Source organism: Anolis carolinensis, chromosome 1 (assembly GCF_035594765.1).
Source record: "Anolis carolinensis isolate JA03-04 chromosome 1, rAnoCar3.1.pri, whole genome shotgun sequence".
NCBI lineage: Eukaryota > Metazoa > Chordata > Lepidosauria > Squamata > Dactyloidae > Anolis > Anolis carolinensis.
In genome coordinates this window covers 300,558,845-300,582,211 of record NC_085841.1, presented here as the reverse complement: position 1 = coordinate 300,582,211, position 23,367 = coordinate 300,558,845, and the positions used below count along the sequence as shown (strand labels likewise).

Below are 23,367 nucleotides of genomic sequence, written 5' to 3'. Positions count from 1 at the left end.
GATTTGCTAAGTAGCTTTGATGTTGAGTAAAGGTGCTGGCTTTGGTCTTGAAGCAGACTGAGTTCTCAGAGGCATTATGGAAGTGGCAGGAACCTGTATATGGAAGCATCAGAAGACCGACAGCTCTGAGAAGGTGATTTCCAACTCCAGTTTCTCTGTAGCTAGAGATTTAAAAGCCTGGACTGCCAATGTTTTGTCAATAATGGAGTTATTGTGCAAGCCATTTAGTGTTAATAGTGATAAATAGTGGAATTCAAAGAGGGGAGTGCTAAGTCTAATAAGCCTTTGTATATAACTCCTGTTGACCTCAGGTTATCTCTTTTTCCAAAGTTCTGTGATGGATAATATTAACTTGAATGTATTTGTACAAAATGGCCTAATCAAATATTAGGAGAGCCATGCAGCAGAATTTATTATATTTATTAACATTGCTTATGTTGATATATATTTCGTAATAACATGTCCGTCTCCTTTTGAAGAATTGAGTCCACATTTCCCCTTAACTCTCTATTCCCACCCCAGAGAAATGGAAAGGTTTCCAGCTGCTTTTAATGACCTTATTTATTTAACTTGTATGATGAACATAAACATAAAGCAGGACTAGACTCAGAGGAAGGAACATCAACCGTTTAAGATATGCAGACAACTCCATACAACTAGCAGAAAATAGCAAAGGCTTTGAGCAATTACTGAAGAAAGTCATGGTAGGAAGTTACAGTTGAACATTAAGAAAACAAAAATATTGGCCTCAAAAGATTCACTTAACTGTAGAGACAGCGAAGACAATGAAATAGTTCAAAATTTTGTGTATCATGGCACTAGTATGAGATTGCAGTCAAAATCAGAAAGTTATATTAATGACTAGGTTTTCCCCTGACATTAAGTCTAGTTGTGTCCGACTTTGGACATTTCTAAGCCGAAGAGCAGGCGTTGTCCATAGACACCTCCAAGGTCATGTGGCCAGCATGACTGCATGGAGCATCGTTACCTTCCTGTCGGAGCGCTACCTATCGATCTACTCACATTAGCATGTTTTCAAACTTCTAGATTGGCAGAAGCTGAGGCTAACAGTGGGAGCTCACCCCGCTTCCCCAGATTCATACTGCCGACCTTTCAGTCAGCAAGTTCAGCAGCTCAGTGGTTTAATCTGCTGCCCCACCAGGGGCTCTACAGATTAATGACTACTAAAGATATATTACTGAATCAAAAAATCAAAATGATCCATGTCATCTTATTTCTATGTATCATTATGAAATATGGACCATAAAAAACCTGAAAATTAACGCATTTGAGATGTGAAACTGGAGAAGAGTTCAGTGGCAACTATGGGCTCTTAACTATGGAATAAACGGGCCCCAGAAATCAGGACGAACTTTCCTTAGAAGCCAAGATGACTGAATTGAGGCTATTGTACCACCTTATGAGAAAAGACAACTCAATGCTTGGTAAAGTAGGAAAAGAGGAAGACCACATTCTAGATTAATAAACTCACTCAAGAAAGCCACAGCCCTGAGTTTGCAAGATCTGACCAAGGCTTTTTGATGGTAGGGTGACTTGGGGGTCTGTCATTCATAGTGTTGTCATAATCTGAATTAAACTGGAAAGTGGTGAACAACAAGCAAATCTGTGTACTGAGATGATATTTCAGGGATTATCATTATTTTCAGAACATCTTGTTTTGAATCAAGCAGTTTAAGCAGAGAGAGTCAGAGATCAATCAGCCACAAAGTTCACAGAGTAACCGTTAGCTGTGTAATGTCTCCTCCAGCTTTGACACTGCAATGACATTTAAGATGTAGATAAAAACACCATTTCTGTTTGACCCTCCTTGTAATATTTATTGTGTTCTTAGAAATGTGTTCTCAGATGTTGCTGTGAGAGGATTCAGCTGGGAGGTTTCAAGTCCTTCCTTTGCTCTGGTAATTCCATATGGGAAAAGCACACACAACAAAGCAGTATTTACAGTATAATTGGGGATTATAACCAAGAAGGAAGATCTGGTGACTTCTCATCATGGAAATGCTGCTTTGCATTTTATCTGGCAGACTATGAAAGTTTAGTGGTAGAGTTCTGTGATAGAATCACTTCACACAGCTGTCTTCTGAAACCCAGTAGCCATCAAAGATTTGTGGAAAAATCACATTTCAGCTGAATTCAACCAGTTCAACCTTGTACTTAAACTGTGGACCAATTGTTTGAATATATATTGGACTGAAACATTCTTTTAAACTGCTTTATGCATTATTAACTGATGGTATGTGCTATATTTTAATTTGTTCTCCATCTGGGTGTAAGAAATAGTGACAACAACAACATGACATGGCACTCAGTAGCACTACAACAAATATTTTTACTTGTCTTGTAGTAATAACTTCCCTTGTAGTAACAACTTACTACCCTTTATTTTCTATAGCTCAGTAGAATATGGATGATGGGAGTATTTCTGACCCCCAATGGCTTACTAAGAACAGCAAGAAAATTATTTCCCTGCACCTTAAAATTCTGCAAAAATAAGGAGAGCTAAGGGTAACTATGGCTGGAAGGACTGTGAGCAATATTCAGTCCTGGCATTCTAATTCTAATCAGCAATGTCAGTCAAATTAATTAACTGCCAGTTCTATTTTTTTGCCAGAATATGTCCATGTAAACCATTTTTTTCAATGATAATATGAATAATTATTTTGAGAAAAATGTGTTGATGCTTGCAATAGAGGGAATAAGAGGGAATAGTACTAGGATTTCTCTGGATGACCCTCCCTTTCTTTTTTCTTCTCTGTCTTCATTTCCTAATGGCAGCTGCTGGTGAGACACCAACTGATGCCCTTCTCACCTCTTCCATTGCCTTCCTCTGCATGGCTCGCTCCTGGACAACCAGAGCTGTTGCAGCAGTTGTTGCAAGAGTGGGTGGCTGGGAACGAATCAAAGTTAGTGCCACAATGCATATGTTTATAAACTTTTATTTGTTTGGGCTTTTATTTGTTTGTGTGGTGTCTTTTTCTATCCTATTAACCTTTAATGGTAATCTGTATCATTGGCCTGCATTACGCTCCTAGGAGACCCTGGTTAAGCAAGGTCCTTAAATATGGAAGACATGTTTGCCATGCTGGTAGCCTCTCTGGGCAATTTTAGACACAAGAGGAACCTCTTTTTAAAATGTTTGGTCATTTCTGGTTTACTTCTAGTTTGTTTTTTAAAGCTTTTCTTGGGGTTACAATGGCTGGGGGGGGGGAGGCAGATATGGCAAAACATGCCCCCTAGAAATCATTGATGGCATTTTTTAAAAAAAAGATGATCCTTGAGTGGCTCTGGGAGGTACAGTTTTCCCACACTATTTAATATCTAAAATGGACTTGTAGTAGCTATTTGTAGGGATCAGGATGCAGTATTGACCAGACATTTTTTTATTGTGGAGTTTGATCAACGAGCACTTGGTTTATCTGAGGTAATCTAAATTTAGGGGGTAGAAATAACATCTTACATAGCCACCTCCTCTTACTTCATCCTGTTATGGAGAGAAAAAAGGTCTTAAGCTGTATGACCCAGAGTAGTAGAGAGAAGGCTTCTGCATGCAGTGAGCTGTGTTCCAGTGACTGTCAAGAGAGCAGTCATTATTTCACAGTTGCACAATTTTTTATACTGTAAAGCTGTCGAGTCTTACAAACACAGAATAATGCCAGTAGGCCAGCTGGAGAATGAGAGGTCTCTACGGAAATCTACAAGTCTCTAGGCAGTTATATTAGTATGTCTGTTTCAGGGAACCTTGGCTTCCAAGCAAAACCAAATCAATGAAATATACTGTTGAGATGTATTTTGCCAGCAGTTCTCCAGCAGTACCCATTCCACACATACTTCATTTCACTTTTTTTTTTGTCTCTGGTTGTGGCCTAGCATTCGCTTCACCTGGAACTGTATGCTAAGGATATGTGTCACTCGGGATATGTGGAGTTGGGAATGTAAACTTCCTTTTTTTCCCTTTCTGATGTGCATCTCTGTCACACATAAGCATATGAGCACATTTATTTATTTATTTATTTACAGTATTTATATTCCGCCCTTCTCACCCCGAAGGGGACTCAGGGCGGATCACATTATAACACACAAAGGGCAAACATTCAATGCCCATAAACACATCAAACAGAGACTGAGAGACACACACAGAGGCAAGTTAACGTTCTTCTGAGGGGATGTTCGATTCTGGCCACAGGGGGAAGCAGCTGCTTCATCATCCACACTGACGGCACTTCCTCATTCCAGGTCGTAAATTAGTTAATCTTGCCTCCCCACTTTAGTGGTACCTTATCTCCTACTTGATAGATGCAACTATCTTTCGGGTTGCTAGGTCAGCAACGAGCAGGGGCTATTTTTTATTTTTAATTGACGGGTGCTCACCCCGCCACGGGCTGGCCTCGAACTCATGACCTCATGGTCAGAGTGATTTAAGGCAGCTGCTCAACAGCTGCGCCACAGCCCGGCCCCACATACTGTTTCCTGTGAAAACTCAGAAAGGAATCATGCTCCAGACAGGGACACAATATTATATTGGAAAAGAAACACTTTTCTAACATCATTTAAACCATTTGGAAGTATCTCATTTCTCATGTGAAAAGACAAAAGATACACCATTAAGTGCAGTGCGCTGATCAGATTTCAGTACTGATATAGGGATTAGTTCCACAGGTACAGCAGCATAGCAATATGTTCTCTGTAACAGTTGTTTCACTGTTAGGCCAGGTGAGGCAGCTGTGTTTAACATCAACTTTGGGGTGCCAAGAAATGGCAGAAAATTGGCTATATATTTAATTCATCGTTGTATTTCAATGCTGAGAAGAGGAAGATGCACCTGTGGAACTTTTTGCCTTATTTCTCAAGAGAATGGATGCTTTTAGGTGTTATGTGCTTCAAATTGGAGGTGGAAGAACCTTCTGTCCTTGTTTTTAAAAAATCAAATCAGAAACACCTGATCCTGCCATATAAAAGATAGCAGTTAAAAATCAGGCTGAAATCAGAGTTTAAAAAAGAGCATAGCTTATTCTTCAGTATTTCACAAGCTGACAGTAAAGTCCTGTTATCTTTTCAGAAAATGATTGAGTTCAGTGGGACTTTCTTCTTTGTAAGCATGCACAGAAGTCCAATTTTGGGGTGCAGACTTGTGAGAAATACTTCTTAGGGAATAACTGACATTAGACTGCCATTCACAGCTGATTATTCTAAAGCTATGTTTTACTTTAAAAAAAACTGACTATTCTGCCTAGGCAAAGAGTGTTTGAGAAAATACGTCTAAGAAAAACAAAAAGTTTATACTGTTACAACACTCTGCATCTGAATCTGAAAATCTAGATCTCTGTGGCCTGAAAGACCTATCCCTTTTATCCTAGAAGCTGGAAGACATGTAAATTATTTTAGGGGGAGTATATAGGAGACAATAATTGTATTGTGGGAAAGTCAAACAGGTCTAGATATCTTCCACTGATAGCTTGAACCAGGTTCACAAGTGTGGAGTGATTATGTGGAACCAGGAAGGCTATAGTAGGTCTTGCCTCTAATAGTTCAGCATAAACTACCATGCTCTCCAACCTTTTACAGATTTAAACTGGGACATGTGTGGACAATCAATATCAGAATATGGTCAAAAGTTAATAATGAGGAAGACCACATCAGCTGGAAGAGGCTGCAGCAGTTTGCTTTTGCATGAGTTTACTGGGAAGGAAAATATTACACCCTGTCCTCTATTGTACTCTGCTGAATTAATTAAGTGCTAACTTCTTTTTCAGTTTCAATGGTTTGCAATGACTGAAGTAAGCAGATGTTAGAGGGAAAGTGGGAGGAGGCAAGAGAAACGATATTTTAAAAGAAACTAAAGCTTGTTTTCTGCTGCCCTGGAGACTAGGATGCGGAACAATGTTTTCAAGCTACAGGAAAGGAAATTCCATCAGAACATTAGGAAGAACCTCCTCCCTGTGAGAGCTGTTCAGCAGTGGAATTCTCTCCCCCGGGCTGTGGTGGAGGCTCCTTCTTTGGAGACTTTTAAGCAGAGGCTGGATGGTCATCTGTCGGGGGTGCGTTGAATGCGATTTTCCTGCTTCTTGACTGGGAGTTGGATTAGATAGCCCATGAAGTTTCTCCCAACTCTGTGATTCTAAGTGGAACAATAGAAGATTATCCAAGATCATCCCTGCCAGATCAAGACAGTTGGAAGAGATGTATGGGGCCTTCCTCAACACAGTATCTTCCAAATATTTTGGATATCTCCAAATCTTCCGGAATCTTGGTAGTGGTGACACGGAATAATGGGAATTGAAGCTCAAAAATCTGAAGAAATTTGAGGAAAGCTGCTCTAAAGCCTTTCAGGTCATTTAAGGCTACACAGAAGATGGAAAACCAGAGTAAAAACATGGTGCTATGTAAACAGAGATTGTATATTTGTGTATGTGTTTGTGTGTTTTTTAAAAAACATGACTAATATAAGATGTGTCATTCTTATTATAACAGTTGTTGAATGTGTGCAAATGCACATACGTAACCTCCCAAAAGACTTGTGTAAGCCTGCAGAAATCTAGTCTTTTTTTGGGGGGGTGGGGGGGGTGGGGGTGCAAGTAACATTGATTCCATTCATTTTATCTGCTTGTGAGCCTAGTTTGCCTGAATGGAAGCTAATGGTAAATATGAAGGAGTTAATGTGGATCATAGGAAGGAAGAAAGGAAAGAGTAGGTGGAGTTGATTTTAAGAAGTTTTTAACTAAAACTGCAACTAGTGTCTAATGTTTGTAAGGGGTGTGAGTTAAGAGAATCTTCCTTTTCCCACCAGATTTACAACATGCAAAGTTAAAGGAATGTCCTTAGGTTTAAAACTGATGTGTATTTAATCCACTCTCATAGAAAGTGTGATCATCTCAGGTTAAACAGTCCCCATTGTTTGAATGTAGTTTTCTTATTTTACAGAGGAAGGGGCATGTGTCAAGATTCAGAGGAAGTGCAATGAGCAAATACTTTATATAATGGAATAAATTGCAGTGGCAAGATTCAGGAGATTTTTTTGGAGGGAATATGATTTTACTGGATCAACAATGTTTTTTAAAAAACCCTACCATTTGAAAGAGCTATTGAATTGATTTGGACTTGAATTGTTTGGGTCCTCTCAACTTGAATTGGGAGACAAGTCGTCCCTCCTCGACCCTGGATTCAATTATCCATTACTTGAAAATATTTCATCCAAAAAAAAAATCCCAATACATAAATTTTAATTTTGTCATTTTATATAAGGGACATAATTTTACTTATCGTTTCACTCTGCTGCTGCAAATAATGGTAGCATCTATGGATTTTGCTATCAGAGGAGGATGCTAGAACCAAACTTTGGCCAATTCAAAGGTCCTACTGTATGAACATTTTCGAGCCAAAGGCAAGAGTGAACAGAGCTTCATTCATTTCTTTCCCCATAAAGGAAGGCAGAATATTAAGACTGTAAGTGATCAAAGGATATCTGCTTGTGTGGGATAGCTTTGAAATGTCTGTTTTATTGATTTAGGGGCCAGTCTCACTAAAAGGGAATGTTATGCCTTCAAACCACTACTTCTTGCTTTCTTGTAAATGTTGAAGTCACAGGACAGTGGTTTGTAACATTCGGGGGCTTTTTAGTCATTAAAATAATGTTTAGTTGTTTTGTCAAATAATAAATAATTACTTTTAAAAATCATAATAATAATGGTAACTGATTACTGGGATATTGGGTTTCTTAGTAATTATAATGCATTTTTAAAAGGAATCTTTCCACGCTGTAAAATTGAATTCACAATTATTACAGTTTTACAGTGGACTCTGCAAAGGATATTTCAGCTTTGCTTCATAAAAACAAAAATCAGCTTTACGAGGTCAACTTTATGTTGTCCTGCCACAAAATCATAGTAGTCACTTTCCATATTGGAAAGGCTTACTCTTCTTGTAGTGCAGTGGTTCTCAACCTGTGGGTCCCCAGGTGTTTCTACAACTCCCAGAAATCCCAGCCAGTTTACCAGCTGTTAGGATTTCTGGGAGTTGAAGGCCGAAACATCTGGGGACCCACAGGTTGAGAACTATCATTGTAATGTATAATCAAGTTGACAGATTTCACTTGCCTCTCAGTGGCATCTAGAATTTCTTCTCAGTGGGGCAGTAAATTTACTCATAATTTCAGTCTTTTTAAAGGACTCTAAAGCAGGGCTTCTTAATCTTTTCCACTCACAAACAAATCAGTATTTGCAAGGCTTGCTAAACAAGCTGATTTTTGTTTTTATAAAGCAAAGCTGAAAGATCTTCTGCAGAGTTCATTGTAAAAACTGCACAACAGATTCATGCCCAGTAGGTGGCGATCAGATACCCTTTAGTGTTGCCAAATATTTTGGGACCCCAGCATTGAGATGAGGGGACCCCATTTGGGGTTTGGACCCATAGTTTAAGAAGCAGTGCTATAAAGGAATTATCTGAAGTATAAGACCTAATACCTTAGATGGTGGAAACAAGGGAAAGGGCTGCTTCTCAGTGACTGATTCCAGAGAGACCAGGATGGCCTTGTCCCTGGTCACCTTTCATTGGCAGGTAAAAACATTTCTCTGCCAGCTGTCAAAAGTTGGGATTTTAACAGTGATATAATTGATATTTTAAGGTTGTATATAAGGTTTAATGCATTTTATTATTTTTATATTGTAATGCTATTTTAGCCGTATAAACTGTTCATTTTAAATATTATATTTATATATTTTCTTGGTTTTGGATTATCTTTAATTAGAAGTCAATAAATAAAATAAATAATTAGTTGGGAAATAGGTTTCAGCACCTTGGATAGTTCTTTCAAAGTTCAGGCTGTGATCCATCATGGATTCACTATCCAACTGATCAGTAAATTACTAGCCACCTTTGATTCTTCCAATATCAAACATTTAAAATCAACGTTGATCTATTGTAAGGTAAAAGTGGCAAATTTCCATCTTAACTTTTAATAACATGTACAGTGCTTTGCATATCCAATCAAATTGCCAGTCATGTGTAAATGCTTCACATGAAAAATTATATTTCAATGCAATACGAAAAATTTCTTCAGTGAAGGTATTTTCTCTTCAATAATCCCCTCCATATACATCTTAATTTGTACTTCGGTCTTTTCTTGAATACTAAAAAAAAGTCAAGGAATGTTCTCCTCGTATCAGAACAAGCTTCATTATCTGCCATTTTCATGCTTATTTTAGAAGCATTTATCTGATAGATCTGCTCATTCCTTTCTGTAATTTAGGAATGTTGTCTTCTACAGTGAGCCAATTAAAATCTAACTAGAAGAAACCTTTGAGTCAACCCTATTCCTCTCCTACTGCTCCCTGGTCATCTCAGCTGACTGAAGACTACTTCACCTCCACCTTTGTCATTCCTGTGTTCCCTCTCAGATTACTATTTAGATCCCATTTGAACCTACAGTATGGCCTCAGCATTTATGGGGTGATACATTCCTGGACCTTGTGTGAATATGTATAGCTAATCTTAAAAGTTTCAATGTGATGAACAGTGGAGGCATAGGGAAGAAGTGTAGTTTGTAGAAGAGGTCCTAAGTGAATAAGTGAAACTGTGGATATTGGTTTTGTGGATACAAGGGTTGTAGCATATTTGTATAATATCCATTTGTAATTCTTTGCCCCTTTTTTTTGCTAATGAGAGGAAATTCAAATTCTATATCTAGAACTAATTGTATTTTGTCAGGAATACATTTGTTACTATAGAAACCAAGTAGATTTCATAAAGGTGAAGATGAAGAGATATAGCTCCACAATGTAGGGACAGGAGACACACCAGTTAGATAATGGACCGCATACATCTCTAAAAAAGAAGCATCAGCATCCCTGGTCCCACAGTCCCAAGTGCTGTATATATTGTGTTGAACCTTTACATGATTCTTAGTCTTCTTTAAGACTGCATGGGACATGTCAGGATTTCTGGTGGTTCACTTTTCAGTGGTTCAGTTGGTGCCGATGAAGCAATGTACCTCTCATTGGATAGTAGCACAGTGTTGAAGGGAAAAAGCTGTAGCTTCTTCCTTGGCCGCTTTCTGAATTTCTCAATGTTTCATCAGTATTTTGGATGTAACTTTGGTAATTGAGTGAAAAATGCATGAGGCCAAGCTGCTATAATCACACACAAATTGAGAGAGCTGAAAATGGATAAGTACATGAAGTTTTCTCTGTTGATGTCTCTTGTGCTTTGCATGTAATTTTTTTTGTTTAGTTGTGAGGCCATCACTCTATGCACACATGCATGCAAAAAGAAAGTCCTATTTTTAGAACTGCCCCAGGGCCCGGCCACCTTAATTTAGCCTTGGCCATGGGCTTCTAAATGAGAATGAGGGACTGTGTCTAACACAACCAAGCAGTCTATCAGTAGCAGATATTTAACTGGTAGATATTTAAATGGGCCCGAAAGCTTCATATCTTCTTCCTTTTCTCCACCTCCTTCTAACTAACTCTTTCAAAAGCTTTGCCACTGGGACTGGCAATAGAGAACTGAATATTTTTAATCATTTCATTTTTTTAACACAGCAGTGTTCTGAATTAAGGGGCAAGATCATGTTAGCACAGATCTAACCACAAGGGCACTAGATTCGTCCACCAAAGAAAATTAGTCTGCTGCATATAGTCAATAGGTTGTTATGAGTATACCTCTTGTGTTTTTATATATATAATACTTCAGTGTTCAGAATTCCTAGACTGTCTGCCTTTTAACATAGGGTTGCATCTTTTTCAGAGGCAGGCAAGTCTCCAATGATTTCATCCAGAAGGAGTGAGATGATCCATATTTTCATTTGCTATCTTGGTTTGGATGACATGAATTAGCTTTTAGGTTAATTAAATTTTCATACATGACTTGCAGAAAAGTGCAGCTCAGAACAGTAATTAACAGATAGACAGCATTCCCTAACCCAGTCCTTACCAAGCATATCTGGATACAATTTCTATAATTCTTAGCCACTCAAACAACATTTGAAGAGGTTTAAAATTTCCCTCATGGATGTGAGTGGGAAACAGGTGGAATGGGAGATGGTTTATATTTTCCCTATCAGTATATGACAGTCCTCAACCAGATGGGCCTAGGCATGTTGATAAAGGTAAAGGTTTTCCCCTGGCATTAAGTCTAGTCATGTCTGATTCTGGGTGGTGGTGTTCATTTCCATTTCTATGCCGAAGAGCCGGTGTTGTCCATAGATGCCTAAAAGGTCATGTGGTCGGCATGACTGCATGGAGCGCCATTACCTTCCCGCCGGAGCAGTACCTATTGATCTACTCACATTTGCATTTTTCAAACTGCTAAGTTGGCAGAAGCTGGGGCTAACAGCAGGAGCTCACCCTGCTGCCTGGATTCGAACTGCCAGCCTTTCAGTCAGCAAGTTCAGCAGCTCAGCGGTTTAACCCACTGTGCCACCAGGGGCATGTTGACTCTGGAATAAAAAAAAAACTAAGTTCAGCTGGGCGCTACACAGTTTACACAAAATACAGTTTAGATTTTTCTAATTTGATAGCTGTTCCAATTTAATTGAAACTGCAAAGTACTTTTGCATTAGTTCACAGGGTTGAATTAGATAGCCCTTCTCAATTTTGTGGTCCTTCACCAAAGGATTAAATATAATTGAGACACTGATAAGCTGTCTTTCGGATCCAGATGAAGGATTCCAAACTTCCCTTTTTTAATTTTTCCAAAAGATTGTGTAAGCATTATCATCTGAAATACATTCTATTAGATTATATTTTAATGGCATAGATATGTTGTTCATAAGCAGAAGAGATGATGAGGAATTTTTAAACATATGGAGACTGTCTGGTTGTTGAGGAAGATGTGACAATATAGGAAAGCTATGATGTCCTTCCCATTTTTAGTCATCAGATGGATAAAGTGTTGACCCCAAGGTACATAGCTTGATGCTTTGGCCAAACTGCATTTGTACACATGCAATAAATCCTTCTATCTCTAATATGACCTACTTTCATCCCATTAGACATGCAGTGTTGTTTGGAGCTATGCCCATGTATTGTGCCTTTGCATATCATAGTGTTTGATTATGCTATGGGTGCTGAACTCCTCCTGAAGACGTGTGAGGCATAGGATTTAAGTTATTCGGCACTTGTTGTTGAACCTTATGATATGATCAGAAAAAGGAGAACTGTGAACATAGTTTGGAACTTACCTAGCTAGCATGTTTTACTGTGGCTACTATGAAAGTATGAAATTTTGGTCTGTTGCCAAACTCTTCCATTTTGATGCAGTGTGAACTTGAGCCATTTACACAGTTAACGAAAGGTTGATTTAGACCTCATTCTGAAATGTTTCTGGAACATTTTTATGGAAAATCAAGCAAGATTGACAGGTAATATTTGAAGAGGATGGGCCATTTGGGTTTTTGTTTTGCTAAAATTTGGTAATTTTTTCACTGTACAGTATACTGATTTAGAATAATGAATTCACATACTATTCTTAATCGAAATATGCTCCTGTTTTTTAGTGCTATCACATTCCTTTGGTTAAGGTTGTCTCATTAGGATTAGATGATAGAATCATAGAGTTGGAAAAGACCCCAAGGACCAATTAGTCCCACCCCCTTCTGCAATCCAGAACATACAGTCAAGATACTCCTGACAGATGGCCATCCAGCCTCTGTTTAAAAACCTCCATAGAAGGAGGCTCCACCGCCCTCCAAGGCAGCATATTCCACTGTTAGACAACTTTTACTATCAGGAAGTTTTTTTACCTAATGTTTAGGTGGAATCTTTTTACCTGCAATTTAAATCCATTGCTCCGTGTTTTTGCCAGGCTCTTGGATTTCTGGGCCAAAACCTGAGGTTTAGGGATGTACTCAAAGATATCATCCAGCAGACACTGATGATGTCAGCAGAGCAGTAGAAGAAGTTTAGCTAAGCAAACATACCACTTCTCTTGAATTTTTGAAAGTTGTAACTTGTCTGAAATTAATTAAACCTTGTATATTGTAGAAAGCTCTATGGCTGATTAAAAATTAAAAAAAGAAAGATAAACTTAGATTTGTTGCTGACAGAGAACTGAAGATTGGTGAGCAACCCTTCTCTTGTTGAGAGATGATCACATGGAATGATGGAGAATTTGTATCCCTGCTCTCATTTGGAGTTAACCCATGAACCCTGGAGATTTATGTTGATGTCTTAAGATCATCCAATCTTTCCTGTGTGATTCAAAACTTGGAGAAAACACAGAGAGCTAGACTTATTTGCTTTACAAAGGACACATTAGTGCTAGCTTTATGGAGATCTGGTATGAGACATAGAGATTGTCAGGTTGTTTTGCCTCCATCTAACCTCAGCTTGTATGTTTGTAAATATTATTTGGGCTTATTCATTGAGTTATTTTCCCAAAGAAAACTGAATCCAGATATGCCTTGCCCCTGGAACCTCTTTAATGATTTGGAGACATAAGAACATAAATGATGCCTTGTTTGATGGGAAATTGTTATGTAATCCATGGTGGTTGAGTTAGTCAAGAACTGTTGTTACAAGAGCTTGAAGTTATAAACATCAAGTGATAATTATGTATATGTCCAACTATAAATTTTGTGAGAGACTGAGGAAAATATAATTAAAATTTAAAATGTTAAATTAGAGCCTTAGAGAGTGGTATCGTGTGGTGTAGTGGCTTGGATGTTGAACTCTGCGTTCAAATTTTTGCTCAGCCAAGGAAACCCACTTGGGCAAGTCACTCTCTGCCAGCCTAAAAAAAAGGCAATGGCAGGCCTCATCTGAATAAATCTTGTCAAGAAAACTGCAGGATAAAGGTTATTATAAGTAGGAGTCAGTTTGAAGGCACATAGCAGCAGCAACAAAACAACAAAAGTTATTTCATTCCTGCTTCCTCTGTTTTATCAGACAAAAACAGGATACTGAAAAATAGGGCACATATTTTCTGAGATGGGTGGCCCTGACCTGCTAAGATTCCAAGCAATACGCCATTTCCTAGAAATACTCTTCCTTGATGTGACATGACAATGAAGTGCACTCTGACACAATATGTGTTTGCCCAGAATGCATGTTTATCTCCAGTTCTGTGCCAGTCATTCACAAGCTTTCTTGAGGCTGCATGGAAGATTTTTTTTCTTTCACCATCCTGTTTTTCATGCTCACCATTCTGGTGGCCAATGCTTCACTAACATGTTATAGGTAGGTGGTGAAGCAGCCTGTTTTTTGTTTTTGTTGTGTGCTTTCCAGTAATTTCCGACTTACGGTGACCATAAGGTGAACCTGTCATGGGGTTTTCCTAGCAAGTTTTGTTCAGAGGTGATTTGTCATGGTGTTCCTCTGGGATCTGAAAAAAGTGGTTGCCTTCCCCCTTTTTCTCTGTCACGCTATTAATGCATGCTCATGAACAGCAAAACAGTGGGATTTGGATGGCAGTAGCTGTTTAACTTTCCTGTTGTAGACAAGTACACACAGCTATAGTAGGATCAGCTAGAGCAGAATCTCATTCTGTCCTAGATTCAGCTTTATTGCAAAATGTTTACAGCAGATATGATGCTGCAACCTAATATTGAAATTATGTTTCTCCGCTTTTCTTTTGCCATCCTTCCATTACTGATGTTGCTAAAAATATAGGACACATGGGACAAGAGTGGGATAAATAGGCATAGAAAGACTTTTTAAAGGGAAGGTGCTTTGTTAAAGGTGTATATCCCTCTGTGTGTGTGTGTGTTATGTACCCTCTCCTGGGCATTTCTCAGGAGCTCCTGCCACCTACTGATCATTACTACTATTGGAAGCTGACTCCCTCTTCCAAGTGGGGAGAAAATGCTCTACCCTTCCAGTCTATAGGGCTCCATGGTGTAGGACGGTGTCTGCACCCTTTTGTGGCACAAAGAATAACCACAATAATACTAGCAAAAGGCATCAGTTTTCAGGGCATTGCAAGGTTCACTGAAGCTCCATCCACAAGGAAATTGCCACACTGTGTCTTGGCAGAAACAATTGGTTGGAATCTGTTTCAGTTATATATTTTCCCTGTAACATTATCTCTAATGTTCAAGCAAGCAAACTCATAATCTTCTCATAATGTTTTATCACATCAGAATCACTTTTATAGCTGTTTTCAGAATCCCTTTGTGACCCCAGAATCCTTCTTTTACAATTTTGCCCTCAGAATTTATCACTGAGAAAAAGAAATGATGAAAGTAGTATTGCTGTAATGTTTGTTATATCCTCTCTTGTTTCTGGGAGGAGCCCATTCCAGTGTTTAGAGCTGGTCAGGCAGTTAGTTATCCATATGATGCTTTGTGTGGCAGAACAGATGAATTATTCAGGTTATTTGCTGGGTTGAAGTGGTGCTTGGAGACCGGGGACTTCAATTCTTTATGTCATGAACATGGGAACAACCCTGTGCTGATGGACTGGGGCACTCAGCTTGAAGCTAAGAACTAGGCTGTTGGCAAAGAAAAAGAAATGGAGTTCTCCACTTCTCTCCTTTTGATGCATAAAACATTGAGCTTGAAACTATCTCAGTGGTGCTTTCGTGCCTTTTGATAATGCATTTCATAATTCCAAAGTACTGTTGAAAATGTAGAAAAACCAGCTAGCGAGGCAGAATACAGGGATGACAGTACTGATTAATCTGAAAAGGATTAGTTTGAGCAATAAGGTATTATCTAAACAATAGTTTTGCTTCCTGAGTGAAAGGGTAGGGGTACTAAGGACTTGGTTATAGTGGAAGCCTTTCCAAATGTCATTCTCTCTCCAATATACAATTGCTAATCCCATTAACATATCATCCTTGTCGAAATGCAGGGGATGTAGATATTGAGTACAATTCAAAATTGCACAGATAAAATGTGGCCAAAGTGCCAAAGTTATTAACTAGAGAAAACATGCAAATTAGGAGAGCTGAAGCTATTTGCTTTTGCCTGAATCTACAGGGAAGGGAAAGATCCTGCCCCCTTCTTTTTTTCTTGAATTAGAAAGCAGACGATCTTTGCCCTTTGGACTGGGTTCACAGGAAATTAATTAAGCTAAAGACAAATGAGGCAGGTGGCATGACAAGAGAGAAACTGGTATATTTTAAATGAAGTTGAAAAAATAAGATGACAAAAATGAATTGGACTGTCCCTGCCAAATTGGGATAACTAGGAGGGTATGCTATTGGAGGAGTGTCAAACCGAAGCACTGTCCTCCCCTACCCCAATGAAATTCTCCTTCAGACTCCAAATATCTCATATTGCAAAAATGTAACATTGAAAATGTTTAATATCTGAACTTTCACATTTTCTGAGCTTGTGTTTGCTTGGTAACTTTTCCTGCATCTTTTCTTTGGATGCCTGAATTCGATTTCTAAATCCCCAACTGATGGTTTAAGTTACTGCATTGCTAGAAATGTGAAGAGTAAAAAATGTCACTTGAGATGATCCCCCTCCCCTCCATTCGCTACATCTGGCGTTAAAAGTTGCAAGTCTGCTCTTGGGTGTACAATCTGGACTATCTGAAAGTTATTTTGGGTATTTGAACAGGGTCAAGGAATTCATGGTGGTGGAGGGAATGCTGCTGTAACAACATGACTTATGCTTGAGAGGAAAATGGGATGCTTTCTTCTGGCTGTTGAGGAAGTAAAGCGAACACAGTAGCAGTTTTCATCAGGCCAGAAAAAGTCTTACAACATAAGGAAAAGATGTGTGACGCAGAAGCTGCAAATACAAATTGGAGTGCAGTGGAGGAACATAACACAAATATTCTTCACTTCAGTTGGTATCTGCTTGTCTGAAGCCAAGCTGATTCTAGGGAAGGTCCTCTGTCTCTAGAATAAATATCACAAATTACATGGAATGTATGTTCATTTCTGGCAATTTATATGTCAACAAATATATGCCTGTTTCATTCTTCAAAAGGAATGTGCTCGTATGGATGGCAGACTGCAAAGATTACATGATACACTTGTTTAGCATGAAGTAGAAAACATGACCCATCAGAGGAGTACAACAAATTGCTTGCTATTTTCCCTCCCTCCTTTCCAAGATAAAACACAGACGCCTTCTGTACATTTGGAAGGCTTGTCGCTTCTTTGCAGCCATGTAACTGTGTGGGTGTTTGTTTAATTATAGCTGATACCTAGGGAGCCTAATAAAGTAATTGAAATGTTTAATTTTTCCATGAAGAGAGAAGCCAATTGTTATCAAGAAGCTGAGAACTCTTAATCAAAAAAAGTTTTTAAACATAGGCTCAGAGACTGTCTCAACCCACCTACAGTGTAGATGCACACCTAGACGCATTGTATCAAAGAGTTAATATTTATGTATTTCCCCCTGATTCATTGGAAACAGTGTTTGGATTTAGAAAATAAGGAGGAAATGACCTTAAATCAAAACCTTTGTAACTGGACAGAGAACAGTAGAAAAGCTTTTTCTAATTTATGGTTAATGTCCAAGCATATATCTTGTTTACAAACATGAATTTAAATACAACACATTCTGTATCCTCAGATCAGCTCTTGTCTGTGTTGATGACTATGAGTGTAGTATAGTTTAAATTTATACTCAAGTCCCTTTTCTCATGGTTCTTTATTCCACGATATAAATGAAATGGAAGTACAGTACTTACAAATACAACTGCAGAATTTCCTAACCACAGGGCCAGTGATTGATTATGAGGCCATCCAGCCCAAGCCCCTTCTCTCAAGAAAGACATCCCACTAAAACTTGGTAGTAATTATGCCACTGAAATACACCAGCAAATCCATTAAACACCATTAAAACAACTAGAACGTGCTAGTGTTTTTTTGTTTTGTTTTTTACAATTTCCCTGCTTTTTTTTTTTTTTTTTAAAAAGGCTTTCAGTGATTTTCTGTGACAAATGCTACTGAATGGCAGCATTGTGGAGATAAGAGTGGTCATCTGACTCATTGAGGTAACCCAGCCTGATGCATCCCCCCCCCCCCCAAAAAAAATACTAAACCCCAAGATTCTGTCATTAGCTGGCTGTTTGTGTCCCATATCTGCTCCTTAGTAATAAATGTTAGAAAAAACACAGGGAGAAACATTTTACTACTCCTCAGTAACAAACGTTAGGAATATCAGCTGCTAGAAGGTTGGAAAGTTCCTCTTCTAATCATTCCAAAAAAGTTTGAAAGGAGAACAAAAGTGATAACTCTTATTCTTTAACACTAAGCTGGAATCATTTTGATTTATGGCCTCATAAGTGTTTTGTATTCTGAAACACACAGCCATGAATTCTCTTCAGTTCTAATTATAAAAATGTTTGTTGAATTCAGGCACAGTCAATGCAGGTTTAATATGGAAACTGTAATGCATTTATTGCAACTTGACAGAATATTGTTGTTGATGCTGAATTCCCTTGGCTTGGTTTGCAAGAAGAAAGCCACCTGAGTTTTTGAGAACTTAGAAACTAGATTTGTCTTTATATGTTTTGTGCGTGGGGTGGAGGTGGTGTTGAAGCTTTTAATTTGTATTTCTAATTTGTCCATTGTGTAAAACCTGCTGCAGTATTGTAGCAAAATCACTGTTCACTAAGATAAAGTGGTCCAACAAGACAAATTATGAAGGAAATAAAAGCAAGAGCTTAATGCCCTTTTTTTCTTTTCCTTATTCCCTAAAAACTTACAGATAGATTAAACAGGTTTCTTCTGAATTCTTTCTCTTGCCATTTCTATTGAAAACAAAATTCAAGGCACTTTAACAAGCACTTAAAAGCCGAGGCAGTAATACATCATAAAATGAACATTATCAAAATACAACAGCAATATAGCATTAATGTGGTTATAAAGGATGAAAATTAACACTAACAATAAAGCTTGACAAAATCAGACATTCAGGGAAAACGTGTGTATTCAAAATAGCAAAATTACAGGCTGGAGAACAAGATTTATAAGCAATCTTCAAAGCTGAGATGTTGGACAAATCGCTTTCTGAAAACATTTGAATATTTTGATTCAAAAATAGTACTGTAGTTATGGAAATGTGAATAGACTTTTTAAAACATTCAGTAATGATGAATGAATGAACTTCATTCAATGAAATAAAAAAGCAGCACAGTTTAAGCTTGATAGCTGGCATAGAAGAGTGATTGTCAACTGTTGGACTTCAACTCCACAAAGCTCCAGTCAGTATGGCCAATAGTCATGGATTTTGGGGGAGAAAATTCAGAATGCATGAAGGACCAGAAACTGTTTCTGTAGATTATGTAGGTCAGCACAGTTTGTTTGATTTCTAGATGGAGCTGCAACAAGGAACAGCTAGGTAGTTCACCTTTGCCTCCTCCGGTGTGAAATGTGATGAGGATCGATTTTGCTGGTTTCAGACTCTGGCAACAGTCAGTGGCTCAGAATCTTTTCTTGGTAACTATATTTCTCCAACAGCATGTGACCACTCCTCTGATCTCCTAATGCACCACATATATTTTGAAGTGTGTTCATCTTCTTCCATGTGCAGAGACTTTATGAGGTGGGGAAGTAACGGTGTCTAACTCCATGCTATACTGGCATATGGTCTGAATGGCATCATGAGGAGAAAGCGGCAAGGAGGGTGGTGTAGACTAGGGAGAGTTGTAAAGAGAATTCGGGGCAATATGTTCAAATGAACTAAGTGATAATTTTATTGCCTGTTTAACTACAGCTTTGCAAAGGTTTGCTGTATGCGGATCTGTGTTCCCCTGATTTCTTTTCAATTTGTTGTTTCTGAAAGGGAAATTCTCTGTGTGAGAAGTCTCTTCACTTCCCCAAATTTAGAATTACTTTCTTTTATCAGGATGGGAGAAAAGCTGGTAATTTAGAACCTGTGCCAGGGAAGTCATAAATAACGCCAGGATTTGTAAATTCTTTTTTAAAAAGGAGTTTGCAGTCCGCCTCACACTTTTCCATTCTGTTGAAGGCTATATATACAAGAGTCTCCAAAATGCATTTCAACTAATCTTTAGCGATCCACATTTTCTTTTAATTATAATTGATTTATAATATTAAGTGTCTCAGTTGAAACACTGCAGATTAGCTTCAAGGAGCAAAGAATACCTAAAACTTCACACACACATCCAGATTCCTATCTATATATATAAAAGAGTGATGGAGTCCTGGCACCGAGCAAAATAACAAAACTAACCCCCCAACCTCGAAATTTCACAACACAAGCCATCATCCACACCTTGAGGTTGAAACCACAAAATATCACATCACGAACTTCCACAGGGCCTAAAAAAACCCAAAAACCGGAGCTATTCAGTGCAATTCCAATGGGCCACAGCAACGCGTGGCAGGGTATAGCTAGGGCAATATAGAATTGTTAATCTTATCTGATTGTGTCTTCCCTTTTCTGTTCTACTGAAAATCCAGGAATATTTAAGTGAACCTTGGAAAATCTAGTCTGCCCCTTCTTATAGTGAAACTCAGATTTGATCTGCAGAATACAATAACTGCTGGTTTTGTTGCTTTCTCCTGGGATATGTTATTTCCCATAATACCACATTAACCTAACTTGACCACTTTGGGATACTTTGTATCACAGTGATTCTCAACCTGTGGGTCCCCAGATGTTTTGGCCTTCAATTCCCAGAAATCCTAACAGCTGGTAAACTGCGATTTCTGGGAGTTGTAAGCCAAAACACCTGGAGACCCACAGGTTGAGAATCACTGTTGTATCACCACTCACAAATTGAGTTTCCATGATAGATCTTACAGATGCTTTGTTACTTTTTGGTTGCCTTTATATAAAAAGGAGATGAATGATAGCACTGATGTAGTGTTGGACTATGACTCGGAGACTAGAATTTGAATTCCTACTCAGTCATGGAAACCCATTGGATGAGTCATACACACTCTCAGCATTAAAAGAAGGCAAAGGCATGCACTCTCTGAACAGATCTTGCCAAGGAAATCCTGCGATTAGCTCACCGTTGGGTTGCTATAAGTTGGAAATGACTAACAAAACCAGCAACAAGACCATAAAGCTCTGGCAGGGTTACATTCAGAAATACAATCTTTCAGATAGTCTGATCCCAAGTTGTATAGAGGCTTTGTAGGTCTTGACCAGCATTTTTAATTGTATTCGGAAATGATGGGTAGCCAAAGAAGCTATTTTAGTAAGGGAGATGTATGTTCCCTATAACTTTTCTCACCCAGTATTCTGGCTGCAATTTTGAATCTGCTGAAGTCTCTGAACAGTTTCCAAAGGGATCCCCACATACACTGTGTTACAGTAGTCCAAATGGGGTATAGTTAAGACAGGTGTCACCATAAACAGATCTGACATTTCAAGGATGGACGCAGCTAGTTTTTCTACTTTCTGAGTGAGAATTGAGACAGTATTTCTGTTCGGTCTATGCAGAGCAAATAAAAGGGGGAAAATGTCTGGTAACTACAAGTAGGTAAATCTGCACTCTTTGGATATAAAGGGCAGGATCCTTAAAATGAATGTAATGTTCATTAATTGACTGAATGTTCACCCAAGAGCCTTCTAAGTGATTTTGGCTGTTGTCCCATATGGATATTTTATGCTGCACTTTGAGAGGTGATTTGCCCCTTGCTGTATATAAATATTGAAACATCCAGTGAAGTATTCAGAATGTAATTCCTTTAATATGATTGGTTATGAAGGGAGAAGCACTTCTCTTGAGCAGCTGCCATTGCAAGTTGTAGAACTGATCTTCCCAGGGTTTTTCTCAGGGTATGTTTCATTTTATAGTAAGGACACAGTTTTCAAATTCATAAAAGGATGTCAGAATCTGACTAGGAATATTGGTTCCCTTGCCTCTAGAGACGTGTCTACACAAGTGCTCAGCTAGCTAGGCAGTGCCAACTTGAAATTCCACTGAATGTGTATTGCTGCTAAACAAACAAACTAAATCCAGAACTGGTACAAGTCTGGTGAGGATATTATTGCTGCTGGGATTACTTTAGGACACAGTGAGTTGATTGCTAAAACTTTACTCTGACACCAGGGGTGCGTGTATTAAATCAAGGCCTTTGTCTACCAGTGACTGGATTTCAGACAACTTAACTCTATTGCTGTCCTATTTAAGAGTTCTTTCCATAGATTGCTTTATATGCTGTTTTGGTTGCCTTAGAGTCTAGTAACATATTTTATTCCTAACTGGAAAAACCATAGAAGTCTATAACTGAAACATTTTAAAATTCAAAGAGGCAGCAAAAATTAAAAATGAACCCATTTAATATGAAACCCATTCAGTTTCGAGGAGGGGAGCAGTTACAGGGCTTGAAAAAGTTACTTTTTGGGCTGCTAGTCACTCAGGTAATTGTTACATGCCTGAGTTTGATGTTGTATGTGGAAATGAGAGTTGATGCCATTAAATATCAAATCAAATCTTTTTTGGTCAGCAACTAGCATAGCATCCCACCTTAACAATCATCCATCCACATCAGCACAGTGTTTACATTAGAATAGGATATAAATCAAAATTTAGCATCATGTAAATTATACTTATAAAACCCTACTCTAATTCTAGGTTTCAAAAAGATAACCTAGACCTTAAAACTATAATCCTTTACTTTTCAAGCACTTGAGTGCTAACTTGTAAGGATGTCAAACTGAGAAAAGCAGAAATGGGAAAATGCTCAGGTAAATGTGGAGAGAGGATGCTAATCTTAAAAGACCCAGGGCTCCCTGCGGATACCAAGCTTCATGGATGCTCCAGTCCCATTATCTTCAATGGTCTAGTAAAAGTGTGAGCCTTATTTAAAATGACAAAGTCAAGGTTTGCTATTTAGATTTTTAAACCATTTTTTCAAGCTGTGAATGGTGCAATCTGTGGACACAGATCAGTGCATATGAAGGGCTGAATGTATTTTATGTGTGTATGGATTGAGGTGCTTCCTTCTTATTAATATACCTTTAGTTTAGATGGAATGTTCTTTAATGGTTAGTCTGATTTAGAGATGACAAAAATACTCAAGACATGACCAGAATATATGCTTTTTGAGTGTTGGGATGAATCCAGGACCAATAAGAATCTTCACAGCTCAGGACTTATTGTTGCATGGAAATATTTTCTACATGGAAAATGATGTTGCTTATGCCAAACAATCATATGCAAATTTTGCACAGAATATTCTTTTCTACACATAGAAAGCTGCTTCCATTTCAGAAAATGCTTCAATTGAGGAGTTAATATGTTTAAAATATGCATGGAGTTGATTTGCATAGGAAACAATATTTTTATTATAGGAAACAGTTATGATGTGTCAGATGAAAAGTGTGTCATCATCATCATTATTTTTGAGTGCTGTTTTCTCTCCAAAATGAAAACATGTGAATTTTGCACAGATTAGGTCCTGTGTGGTTTTCTAAAACTTACTTCTACTTCAAGAAGAGAATTGGTGAAGAATTCAATACCTAATCTG

General features: G+C 38.2%; 1 protein-coding gene across 3 annotated transcripts in view; it reads left to right on the top strand.

Moving 5' to 3' along the window:
• Positions 1–23,367, top strand: part of tp53i11 (tumor protein p53 inducible protein 11) — a 70,465-nt gene that overhangs the window by 21,751 nt on the left and 25,347 nt on the right. Inside the window, exon 2 of one of the 3 annotated variants that reach the window (XM_008105513.3) lies at positions 2,797–2,924. The exons of the other annotated variants lie outside the window; for them this stretch is intronic. The gene's annotated coding sequence lies outside the window, so the exon portion shown is untranslated. The remainder of the gene's footprint in view (positions 1–2,796; positions 2,925–23,367) is intronic. 3 annotated transcript variants of the gene reach the window in all.